The sequence below is a fragment of the Triticum dicoccoides genome, chromosome 7A, assembly GCF_002162155.2.
Source record: "Triticum dicoccoides isolate Atlit2015 ecotype Zavitan chromosome 7A, WEW_v2.0, whole genome shotgun sequence".
Taxonomy (NCBI): Eukaryota; Viridiplantae; Streptophyta; class Magnoliopsida; order Poales; family Poaceae; genus Triticum; species Triticum dicoccoides.
In genome coordinates, this window is record NC_041392.1 from 625,727,906 (window position 1) to 625,739,351 (window position 11,446).

Below are 11,446 nucleotides of genomic sequence, written 5' to 3' on the forward strand. Positions count from 1 at the left end.
AAGTTATCAAATCCTACCGAGTGACGAGCAAACCTCTCACTCGGGGGCTTAGCTGCAGCCCAGTGCTCGCCTAAGTTATCAAAATCCTACCGAGTGACGAGCAAACCTCTCACTCGGGGGCTTAGCTGCAGCCCAGTGCTCGCCTAAGATATAAAAATCCTACCGAGTGAAGAGCAAACCTCTCACTCGGAGGCTTAGCTGCAGCCCAGCACTCACCTAAGTGGACTAAGGAATAAGTCGATTGCAGTAAGTGCCCTGCTTTGAACCTGCAAAAGACATTTCGAGCCAAAAGCAATCATATTAAAATACCAAATTCAAGTTCGGATCGATACCTAAAGGAACCGAAAGTGCTCAGGCGCTAAGCCCGTTAAGGTTTATCGGTTACAACTCCACTCGTCATACCGAGGCAAATTTAAAGCGTCGAGCTTAGAAGAAGTTTTTTACCCCTCCTGTGGAGGGCTGGAAGGTGCAACAAACTCATCAAGATCAATTCCATCTGCGATCCGAGTGGCAGCCGCAAGGAAAGTTTCCATAAAGGACCTGAAGTCGTGTTTCTTGGTGTTGGCCACCCGGAGGGCCGCCAGCTTGTCTTCTCGCGCATCTTTGCAGTGGACTCGGGCCAGACGCAGAGCAACATCTGCACCGCACCGAGCCGAGGATTTTTTCCACTCCTGCACTCGGCCAGGGATCGTGTTCAAGCGAGCCATCAGCGACTCGAGGTCGTTCTGAAGTGTCTCCCTGGGCCAGAGCGTCGAGTCGATGCGAGATGTGGCGACCTTCAGCCTTGCAAGATAGTCCACGACAGCTGCAACACGGGACTCCAGTCGGAAAACATTCATGGCAACTTCGTCGATCACCGGAGAATTGACGGGGTCAAGGTTTGGTTCCAGCCGGCTAGTTTCTTCTTCAAAGTTTTGACAAAATTCTGCAAGGACGATCACCGAGTCAAGGCAATGGTCGAGTGGAAAAACCACGGTTGGAAATGATTGCCGAGCATAGAGATTTACCTTCAAGCATAAGAAACAGCTTCTTGGCAAGACCATTCAGGAAGGCCTCCAGATCTTTTTTCTTCCCAAGAGCAGCTTTCAGATTGACATTTTCTTGCTCAAGCTTGGCGACTGAAGCTAACTTCTCGTCAACAAGCTTGATCTTCTCAGCTAGTTCAAGGTCTTTCTTCCGTTGGGCCTCCCTCACCTTACCTGCAAGTTACAGCAAGATCAGATTTTGAAACAAATGAAGGGAAAAAGCAGTCGTCAAGGTCTCACCAAACATACCTTCGGTCTCCTCCTTTGCCTTCGTCAGATTCTCCTGAACCAGCTTCAATTTCAGCTCGAGCTGAATGTGCTTGTTTTCCAGCTCAGAGTAGCGAGCCACAAGATCATAGGAGTTCTGCGAAGAACCAATCGACTAAATGTCAAATATAATTCACTTCCGAGTGAAAAAGGAAAAATCACGCGTTTCTAAGACTACAGCCGAATACAAGCATTCGACCGTAGTCTCGGGGACTACACCCAGTGGGTGCACTCAGCGTGCCCCCACTAATCCTATTGAAGATAGAGTCGACCAGTCGACCTCAAAAAAAAAGAGATATATTCTTTAAGACTGTAATCGACTGCAAGCAGTCGACCACAGTCTCGGGGACTACACCCAGTGGGTGCACTCAGCGTGCCCCCACCGGTTTGCGAAATCCATTCGCCATAGTCGAATGACGGAAAGACTGAAATTATAAAGCCTAAGGCCGACTGCCAGCAGTCGACCTTAGCCTTGGGGACTACACCCAGCGGGTGCACTCAGCGTGCCCCCGCTAACACGGAGTTTAAGACTGAACTTATGAAGCCTAAGACCGACTGCCAGCAGTCGACCTTAGCCTTGGAGACAGAGTCGACCAGTCGACCTCAAAAAATCCAGTCGCCATGGTCGAATGACGGAAAGACTGAAATTATAAAGCCTAAGGCCAACTGCCAGCAGTCGACCTTAGCCTTGGGGACTACACCCAGCGGGTGCACTCAGCGTGCCCCCGCTAACACGGAGTTTAACTCGACACACCCACTGGGTGACTACTATAAATTCTGGAAAGAAAAGTTTTTGATAGCATATCCTAACAGAACAAACGGTGGTCGACTGACCTGAACATTGCTTTGGAGGGCGGAACTGGCGTCGTAAGCTGCCTGGCTCGCATCCCGGATGGTCTTCAACTGCTCCATCATGATCCCTGCCTAGCGTATCGCCTCCTTCGCTGCGCCAGCTTGGTCCTCTGGGACGTGGTGCGTCGTGAAGAGGGAGGGTTGCGGAGCACTCGTCGGTGGATCTGTGAAGGACACGGTGTGTCGAGTGGTGTTCTCCTCCTCCGCGACCAGAGTCTCAGGCACCGTCACATCCTGGGTCACCCTGCTGGCAGATGCTTTCCTACTCCTTCTGTACTTCAGCGGTTCCTCATCTTCATCATCATCAGGGAGAGTGATAACAACATTGGATGGAGCTACAGAAAAGAATCAGGATTAGATCATGAGTCAGTCGACTAAAGACGGTGTTAAGAGTATAGTACCAGGTTTTGAGGTTGCTGCGTCCTCCATCTCATGATCGTCAGCCCGGGCCGAGGTCTCAGAAGTAGCAGCACTGCAACTCCAAAGAGTCAGTCGACTAACTCCAGCGCCAACCAGAGATAAAGTTCACACAAAACAAGAAGACTTAAGCAACATGATTACCCTGATATGGTGGGGATAGACACCTTCATCTTCGGCAGGTGCTTGGTCGGCTTCGACAGGGCCGCCCTGGGCTGCTTCGACGCCTTTTCAGTCGGCGCCGGAGAGGTGGTCCGAGGGCGCTTGGTCGACTGTGTAACAGTCGCAACCCCCTCGCCGCATTCGGTCGCAGGGTCATGAACAAGTTTCGACCGCCTTTCCGAGCGCGGTGGTGCGACCTCCTCCTCCACCTCCTCTTCCTCGTCCTCATCGTCATCATCATCATCGTCATCATCATCATCATCAGCCTCAGCGGCATCCGAGTCCCACTCCTCCTCCTGGCTCTCGCCCCCGCTCGCTTCTCCCTCCTCGGTCGGAACCTGTGCTCCATTGGGCATCGAGTACAGCTCAGTAAGGGCCTGATAGACATCAAGACAAAGATCAGTCAACCGATCGGCAGAGAAAACAGAAATAGATGTGACAAGAATACAATGGGAAGTGTAGCAGACATACCTTGTTTGGATCACTGTGGCAGTCGAGTGGAGGAATCCTTCTGGCTCCGCGAGGGTTATCTTTGTTCCCAGTAACAGCGGCCATCCACCTTTCCAGAGTGATATCGTCGACTGTTTCTGGATTGACCCGAGTCACATCCTCAGTCCCGCAGTACAACCACATGCAATGGCTCCGGAACTGAAGAGGCTGGATTCGACGCCTAAGGAAAACCTCCAGGAGATCCATACCCGTCACTCCCTCCCGAACCAACTGAACTACGCGCTCCATCAGCATCTTCACGTCAGCTTTCTCCTCCGGAATCAACTTCAGAGAGGAGGGCTTGTTCACTCGGTCCATGGTAAATTGAGGGAGTCCACTCGACTGCCCCGGCGTCGACTGATCCTGGCAGTAGAACCAGGTCGACTGCCAGCCTCTGACTGACTCGGGGAATGTCATGGCTGGGAAGGTGCTCTTGTTCCTCACCTGGATCCCCAGACCTCCACACATTTGGACAACTCGGGTTCTTTCGTCGCCTGGGCTCGCCTTCTTCATGGTTTGAGAGCGGCACGTGAATATGTGCTTGAACAAGCCCCAATGCGGTCGACAGCCCAGAAAACTCTCACACATGGACACAAACGCGGCAAGATAGGCGATAGAATTCGGGGTGAAGTGGTGGAGTTGCGCTCCAAAGAATTTCAAGAAACCACGGAAGAAAATGCTCGGCGGCAAAGAGAATCCGCGGTCGACATGGGTAGCCAGAAGCACGCACTCACCCTCTTCCGGCTGGGGCTGCCATTCTTTCCCCGGAAGCCTCGCAGCTCCATGAGGGATCAGGCCCTCGTTGGCCATGTCGAGGAGATCCTTCTCTGTGATGGTCGACTGGATCCAATCTCCCTGGACCCAGCCTTTCGACAGGCGAGATCTAGACGAAGACCCGCCGCGGCTGGTGGATCTTCCCTTCGCCTTCTCCGTCGCCGACGCCTTCTTCGCGCGCTCCAGCGCCGCCGTCTTCTCCTTGACCATGGCTACCGGCGAGGCGCGTGAGGAGGAGTGGTGCGGAGGCGAGAGCGAGCGCGTTGGGCGGAGACGAAGGGGGCAGAGAGAGAATGCTGAGGCACTGTTCAAAAAACCCTCGCCGGACGCATTTATAAGATCCCTTCCGAGTGGATGACAGGTGAGCCCGGTCGATCTAATCATATCCTGTAACAGTTGCGCAAGCGTGATACGTGGCGAAAAAAGTGGCGCGGGAATCGAGGCGTCTATGCCCCGTCCCATCCGAGCGCCGCGGTCCGCTCCGCTTCGCGCGCTCCCCCAAATTCCGTATCCCGCGGAATCCGCGGACGGCAGATCAGTCTGCCAGACGCGGGATTTCCTGCGATCCGTCGCTCGGAAATCAGCGAGGTCCAAAAGATCACTCGACGAAGAAAAAGAATGGATCGAGTCGACTGAAGAAAAGTTGTTCACTATCAACAGAAAGAATTTTTGGTTCAAAAACAACGCACAACCAGTATGCGAAAGCTAATCGGAAACAACATCAACTCCTTCATCACTCAAGCCTCAATCCATTCGGGGGCTAATGATGGAGTCACGTACCTAGGGTAGGGTCACAGACCTGATCTAAGTACCCTGCCCGAGGACACTCTTAGAAGAGGTCACCTTCCAGTCGACCAACGAGGGACTCACTCGACTGACTTGAATGACTCGACCACGAAGACTCACTCGACCACCAGAAGGTCAAGAGGCACTCTGCACTGCAACGGCTTGTAATTAAGTAGACTTTACGATAGTAAAGACACTTTATGTGGGGCGTTACCTGTAACGCCCCGGACTTAATACACCTTAAACCCTTCATTATGTGGGCTGGCTGGGGTCCTGGCGCACTCTATATAAGTCACCCCCCTCCACAGGCAGAAGGGTTCGGCACCTTATAATCCATATACACATAATCCACTCGACCGCCTCCGGGCTCCGAGATGTAGGGCTTTTACTTCCTCCGAGAAGGGCCTGAACTCGTACATCTCTTGTGTTTACAACCTCTCCATAGCTAGGACCTTGCCTCTCCATACCTACCCCCCACTCTACTGTCAGACTTAGAACCACGACAAAGCCCCCTCCCCCACGCTTGTCTCGGGTTTGCCAAAAAAAGTACGTCTGGACCGCTCGGCGGACCGATACAGGTCCGCGTTGGATGACGCGCGGTTTGGATGTATGTGGTTGGTTTGAGGGTCCGCCTTGAAGATGCCCTAAACATGGCTACACATATTCCTTTAGATACGAAAATCTATAGAGATGGTTGCTTGCTTTTCTCTATTGGGCAGCGACACCGAAGTGTATTCTGGTTCATATTGAGACACAAGAGTCACTCGATAATGTTAGCACATGATGCTTTGAGGGTTAGACAGAAGAGTCACTCGATAGGGATGATTTCTCTTCAGGGAGTGGTGATAAGTATGGTTGCACTTGAGTCACGCCTAACTGATTTAGGCCTAGGCGCTCTCTTGTCTGGCTCTGACGATGTCCCTTGATGCAGCATTTGCCTTGTACCTATCCCCAAGCTCCGGTGCCTTTTTTCTTTTCTTCTTTTTGGGGTTTCGTTCGTTTTCCCTAATTAACCGAGAATGCTAGGTTTTTGGGTCCGGATTTCCTTATAAATTGGATCATCTCTTTTCTTCTTAATCAAATGCAGGAACCTTCCGCTCTCGCATGAGGTTTCTTTAAAAAAACCGGTTCATACGATCGTGCTCAGCGGATGGAAGGTCGTGCTACATCTCAGTATATGAAGGGACAAACAACCGCTAATGCAAAATCGTGCTATTAAGTCTGTCACAGATTCAACCATGTGTCCAAAAGTGAAATGTGTGCAATCGCCAACCATTGCCCCAAATGATGAAAAGAAAACAACCAGCACTTAATCAATTGATTTTTCGTCAATCCACATAGATGCGTGAGGGGGGAGGAAGGCAGGAAGTAGGCAGCGTGGCGAGGAGGGGAAGCATGGGTGCACCGATCGCGCCTATTGTGTTGCGTCCGCCAAGCACCGCCGCCGAGGGCCGGAACAGAGGGGCCCGAGGGCGGAGCCGACGACCGGGGCCTCCAAGGAGCAGAGGGATGGCCAGGACAGAGTGGACCGAGAGCTGGACTCGTTGGATCCCTAGAGGAGGACGTGACTGGCCATCTCGATGGGAGGAGGGGGTGGGACGGCCCGTGGGCCGAAGATTGGCCGCCGAAACAGGAGCGGTGGCTGACGGGGGAGGCGGCAGCCGGCGCCGGAGTGGCGCACGACGCGGTCTAGGAAAGAGCTAGAAAACTGAGCTATTGTAGGGCTAGGAGAGTGCTGCAAACTAATCATTTGTGGCACTATGATTTGATCTTGCACGTGTCCTAAAAATATCGTGATTGTGATACAAATTATCTGGTACAAGTTCCTATTTGCAAAAAAAAAATCCTATGTCAAGTTTAGCTAATTCCCGATTGCAATTCAGCAGCTATGACGAGAAAACCACCAATCGTAGAAGTCAAATTAAACTAAAACAAATATCATGTGATTATTTTTTCATTGGGTATTTGTTTACCTTCCTAGCTTGCCCTTCGTACTCAAATACTGGCTCCACCCGTTTCCCTCCAGCCCCTGCCCTGCATTGGCCGGCCTCCGGCGACCTCCACAGGTCAAAAACGAGATCGGCACCCGGCCACCGTGGATCTGTCCTCTTGCTTCTCCATCAATGCATCTGTTACGGCAAAAGAATTCTGTTAGCCAAAACCTTCCTTGTATGAAAAAACAGTTTTGTTTTTGTTTTTTGAGATTCCTAAAACAGTTTTTAGGGCCCCAACTTTTACGTCAGGAAGTCTGAAGATGATCTAAGTTGACCAGTACAGTACACTTAATTAATGGCCGGGTTGGACGGTTGGCGATCACCATCGGTACCTGCTGTCGAGTCAAGTAGTACGCCGTGCGCAGGTCAGGTAGCTCCAAAGAGGATGGTGAAACGAAATAACAAGCGGCGATCGTATGTCAGACGCAAAGTTTCTTGTTTAGGCTAGCTGTAGTTGACCTTTTGGTGCCGTGCGGTTCTCGCATTGCGCTGTGCTAGTACTTCCTCCGTTTCTTTTTAGTCCATATATAAGATTTAATCAAAATCAAATTTCATAAACTTTGACTAACTTTATAAAACAAAATATCATCATTTATAATATGAAATCAGTATTACTATATGCATCATGATATCAGTTTTTATAGCATATAGGATTAGTATTGTAGATGTTGATATCTTTTGATATATATTTGGCCAAACTTTGCATCGCTTCATTTTGACCAAATCTTATATGCAGACTAAAAAAACAGAAGGAGTACTATACAGTAGTAAATTACCAGCACCGTTTGACATTTTGACTAACCATGTGTGGTTAGTTGGTTGCTTACGAGACTGTACCAGCACATGGACTTAATTAGTTTCAGCCGGCCGGCGTGAACGATGGGCAAAGGAATCACACAAGAAACCTAGGTATAAAATATTATCGCCGCAAAAATATTTTAAGTCTCTTTGTGCCTCCGGAGCGTCTAGATGGTATGGTGTGCAGTGCGGTGCACACGTGTATTATTTCGCCCGTGATCTTGTCCGTGCACCAGCGAAGTTGACACTGCTGTTTCCGGGCCCGGTCTGTGCTTGGCATTCAGTTGTCAGGCTCGAGCTGTGGCCACAGATAGGTTTATTCCATGAAATGACAGGGCAATGACACCATTGTTTGTTGGGCCAAGAATAATTCACAAAAGTTGCATACGAATTCTCTGCAAGCATGTCAAAGCCTGCATTTTCTGGCATCCAGGAACTTTGGTTCAAGCTGGTGAAAGTTGATTTCATCTTTTGCTTGCGTGCGTGCAGTCTAGATTCGCAATGTAATAATGCGCGCCTCCCACCAGAGACATCTGTCGAAGCAATCTTTGCTTCAAAAGGAGGAACACCAAAGGGAATCAATGCATGCACATGATCGTCAGCTGTAAAAAAGTTACTCATCGCTCCCTTTAAGAGAAATTTATCATAAGGGGATATGTTTGAAAACCTTAATTATAATATATTTAGAACAACTCAACGGGCCGACCCAAACGGACGGTGCATTTGTCCGTTTTTTATCCGTTTAGGTCGGCCGTCCGCCCGGCGTCCGCCCATTTTTGCATTTGGGTCAGTAGTGCGCCCAACACATCGACCCATATCATATCCGCATCAACTTTAAAAAAAAGATCCGCAGCCGATCATGCCAGCGACCATGTCCCATCATGCCGGCACCATGCCAGCGCCGGCGTACAATGCCGGCTTCAGAAATCACTACAGTTCATGCCGGCGCACTCGTCAGCCGGCCGGCAAACATGCCAGCACACAAAAAAAGGTGAGACTTGAGTTCGACCACGCCATCGCGGCCCCGTGGTCATGCCAGCACACCCGACGGCATATAAAAAGACGGCGCTCGTCGTCATAGATCACTCGTCGTCGAACTTGAGCATGCGGCCTGCATCTTCTTGAACCACGGCCTATTTCTTGGCGACACGGTGTTGAGATCCACCTTCGTGCTCTTCACCCTGGTCATCATGCTCGCGAGAGCCACTTCTTTGGCCTTGGTCTTGGCGTTGGCGGCCTCGATCTCTAGCATCTTGGCTTGCTTCTCCGCCTCGAGCTCGAACATCTTGGCTTGCTTCTCCGCGTCCATCTCAAGCCTCCTCCTTTGGATCTTCATGAAAGCGTCCATTTGCTCTGCCTTGAAACGCCGGCGCTCCTCCTCCCTTGAGTCCTTCTTGTTCATCATGCCCTCCACGCTTGCGATCAAGGCGTTGGATGCCGCATCCCGCTTGTCCTCCTTCTTGGAGTTGGTCTTCCCCCGCGGTCGTGCCGGCTCTCCCTCCCCAACCTCCTCCACGGCTTGCTTCCCCCTCGCAACTTGAGGGCGGCATATTGCGTCTTGAACTTCTCCTCGTCCTTGATGACCCGATAGCAATGGGAGAGGTTGAAGCACTTGCCGTTGTGTTGAACCTTGAATGCCTCCAAAGCTTGAAATGCCTACAAAATGTTTTCATGCAAACATATGGGCAAATGATATGCAAACGAACACGCAAGCATGAACTTGATGACACAAAAGAGGGCGGCTTGCTAGCATACCATGTCTTGCATGTCGATGCCGCTCACCGGGCGGGCCTTGACGCTCTCAAGAGTGGCGCAAAACTTGTTGCACTTTTGTTGGATCATCCTCCATCGCTTGGAAATGGACACCCACCCGCGCGTGCTCACAAGTTGGTAAGGCGAAAACTTCTTTCGCTCATGAAACTCTCGATGGACACGAATCCAAAAGGTTGAATGCTTTTGTTCGGTGCCCGTCTTGGGGTCTTGTCCAATGTCACGCCAACACTCGCAAAGAAGCTTGTCCTCGACCATCATGTATGCCTTCGTGTGCTTGCTCTTGCGCTTCGGCTTAGGACCGGCGGCTTGGTTTGCGAGCTCGTCCTCGAACAAGGGCTCCACTTCGATGTCACACTCATCCTCTTCCTCTAGCCCGTAGTCGTCCGGGAACTCGTGGTCGAGTGGGAAGCCGTCCAGGTCGATGCCGACCTGATCACGCATGAAGGCCGCCTGATCGGGATGATAGCCAGCGGCCGGCGTGAACGCCCCGCGGCCATCCTGGATTTGTGTCTCATCGGGATCATAGCCAGCGGCCGGCGCACCGCCCTCGAAGATGAGGTTCTGCATGTAGTCCTCGTCGACAGCGGATGACATTCCGTCGAACAAGTTGCAGGCCTCCGGGAGCACGCCGGCCGGCGTCTGCCGTGCGCGTTTCCTCATGCCACCGGATGACTAGCCACCGGCCACCGGGGTGGCGTTGAGGTCGATGGGTGCGGGCACGGGTGTCGAAGGCATGACCATGCTCACGTCGGGCGAGCACTCTCCGGAGAGGCGGGAGGCCTGTGGGTACACGTGGAAGCCGGGCACCGGGTTGCAAGCCGACGCACGGGGCGAGTCGGGCAGCATCATCCGAGGAAACGCCGATGAGCCGGTGCTGGCCGCGGCGACGGCGGTGTTGAGGAGGCCGTGCTGGACAGGGTTTAACCCTAGCATGTAGAGCGCCTTCCTCGTTGCCGCCGCGACGCAGGCGTTGGTGACCTCCTGCTGCGCGGCGGCGGCGACGACGGCCTGTGCGGCGGCCTCATCCCTCGCGTTTGCGGTGTGCCTCTGGTCCTGCCTATTGGCCGACTCCCTTGCCCGCTGTGCGGGCGTCAGCGGCTTCTTTGGATTGGCCGCGGCAGCGGTCTTGCGCGGGGCACGAGGCTTGCCTTTTCTGGTGGGGGCAGTGGCACCGGACGAGGCGAGGGAGGCGGCGGCGTCAAGGTCGATGGCGTCCTCCATGGCGGGGTGTGGGGCGAGAGTGCGCGGGCGGAAGGGTTTTTGAGGGAAAATGAGGGGAAATGGTGGTGGCTGCCACCGACCGGCGGGCCCGGGAAAAAAAGTAGGCGCGCGTGCGTCTGTCTCGTGTCCGCGCTGACGCAAATCCAGCTTAAAAATGGGCCGGAAATGGGTCCGCAGGCGGACGCCAAGCGGACGCACGTCTGTTTAGGTCGGCGCGTTGGGCCGACTTTTGTGTCCGCGCCGACCCAAACAGACGTCAGCAGACGAAATGGGTCGCTCCATTGGAGTTGCTCTTAACCATCCATGACAACATTCCTCATGCATGATGGAACACTACTCGCTAAATGTTCAGAGAGGCTATCAAAACTAAAATTCGTAATCTCAAGTGCCACTCAATTGACCATGAAGATAATACTTAGCCTTCTACAGTCTTCCAAATGAGGAATCTGGATTCTTCAATAATCTCCAAGCCTACTAGGCCAAAAGTATCTGAGATCCCAGAAACCCATCCCTCCAACTCCTTAGGTGTTGAAATTTGGTCTAAGCAAGTCAAGGAGTCTCCTTCTTTCCTTCTCGTCACCCCGCCAGAAATTACTAAGTAACTGAAATAACTCCTCACATTAAGCAGATGGGAATTTGAAGGCCCTCATGGCATAAATTGGTAATGTCTGAATGGCTCATTTAATTAGGATTTTCTTATCATCACTGGAAGCAAAAATTATAATCTAGTTAGAGGGCCTTTTAAGACCTTATCTTTACTAAGTTAGAACTTACCCGCCTTTATTCTTTCCTCTGGCACCGATAACCCGAGGTACCTATCCTCAATACCGTCTGTAGTTACTTGTGAGACAACCATAATGGACATTTAATGTTCCAAACTACTACCTC

The 11,446-nt window shown here is 51.9% G+C and overlaps 1 pseudogene; it reads right to left on the minus strand.

Annotated features, from left to right (window-relative positions):
* Positions 1-9,574: 9,574 nt before the first annotated feature.
* Positions 9,575-10,558, minus strand: LOC119333724 (annotated as a pseudogene).
* Positions 10,559-11,446: the final 888 nt, after the last annotated feature.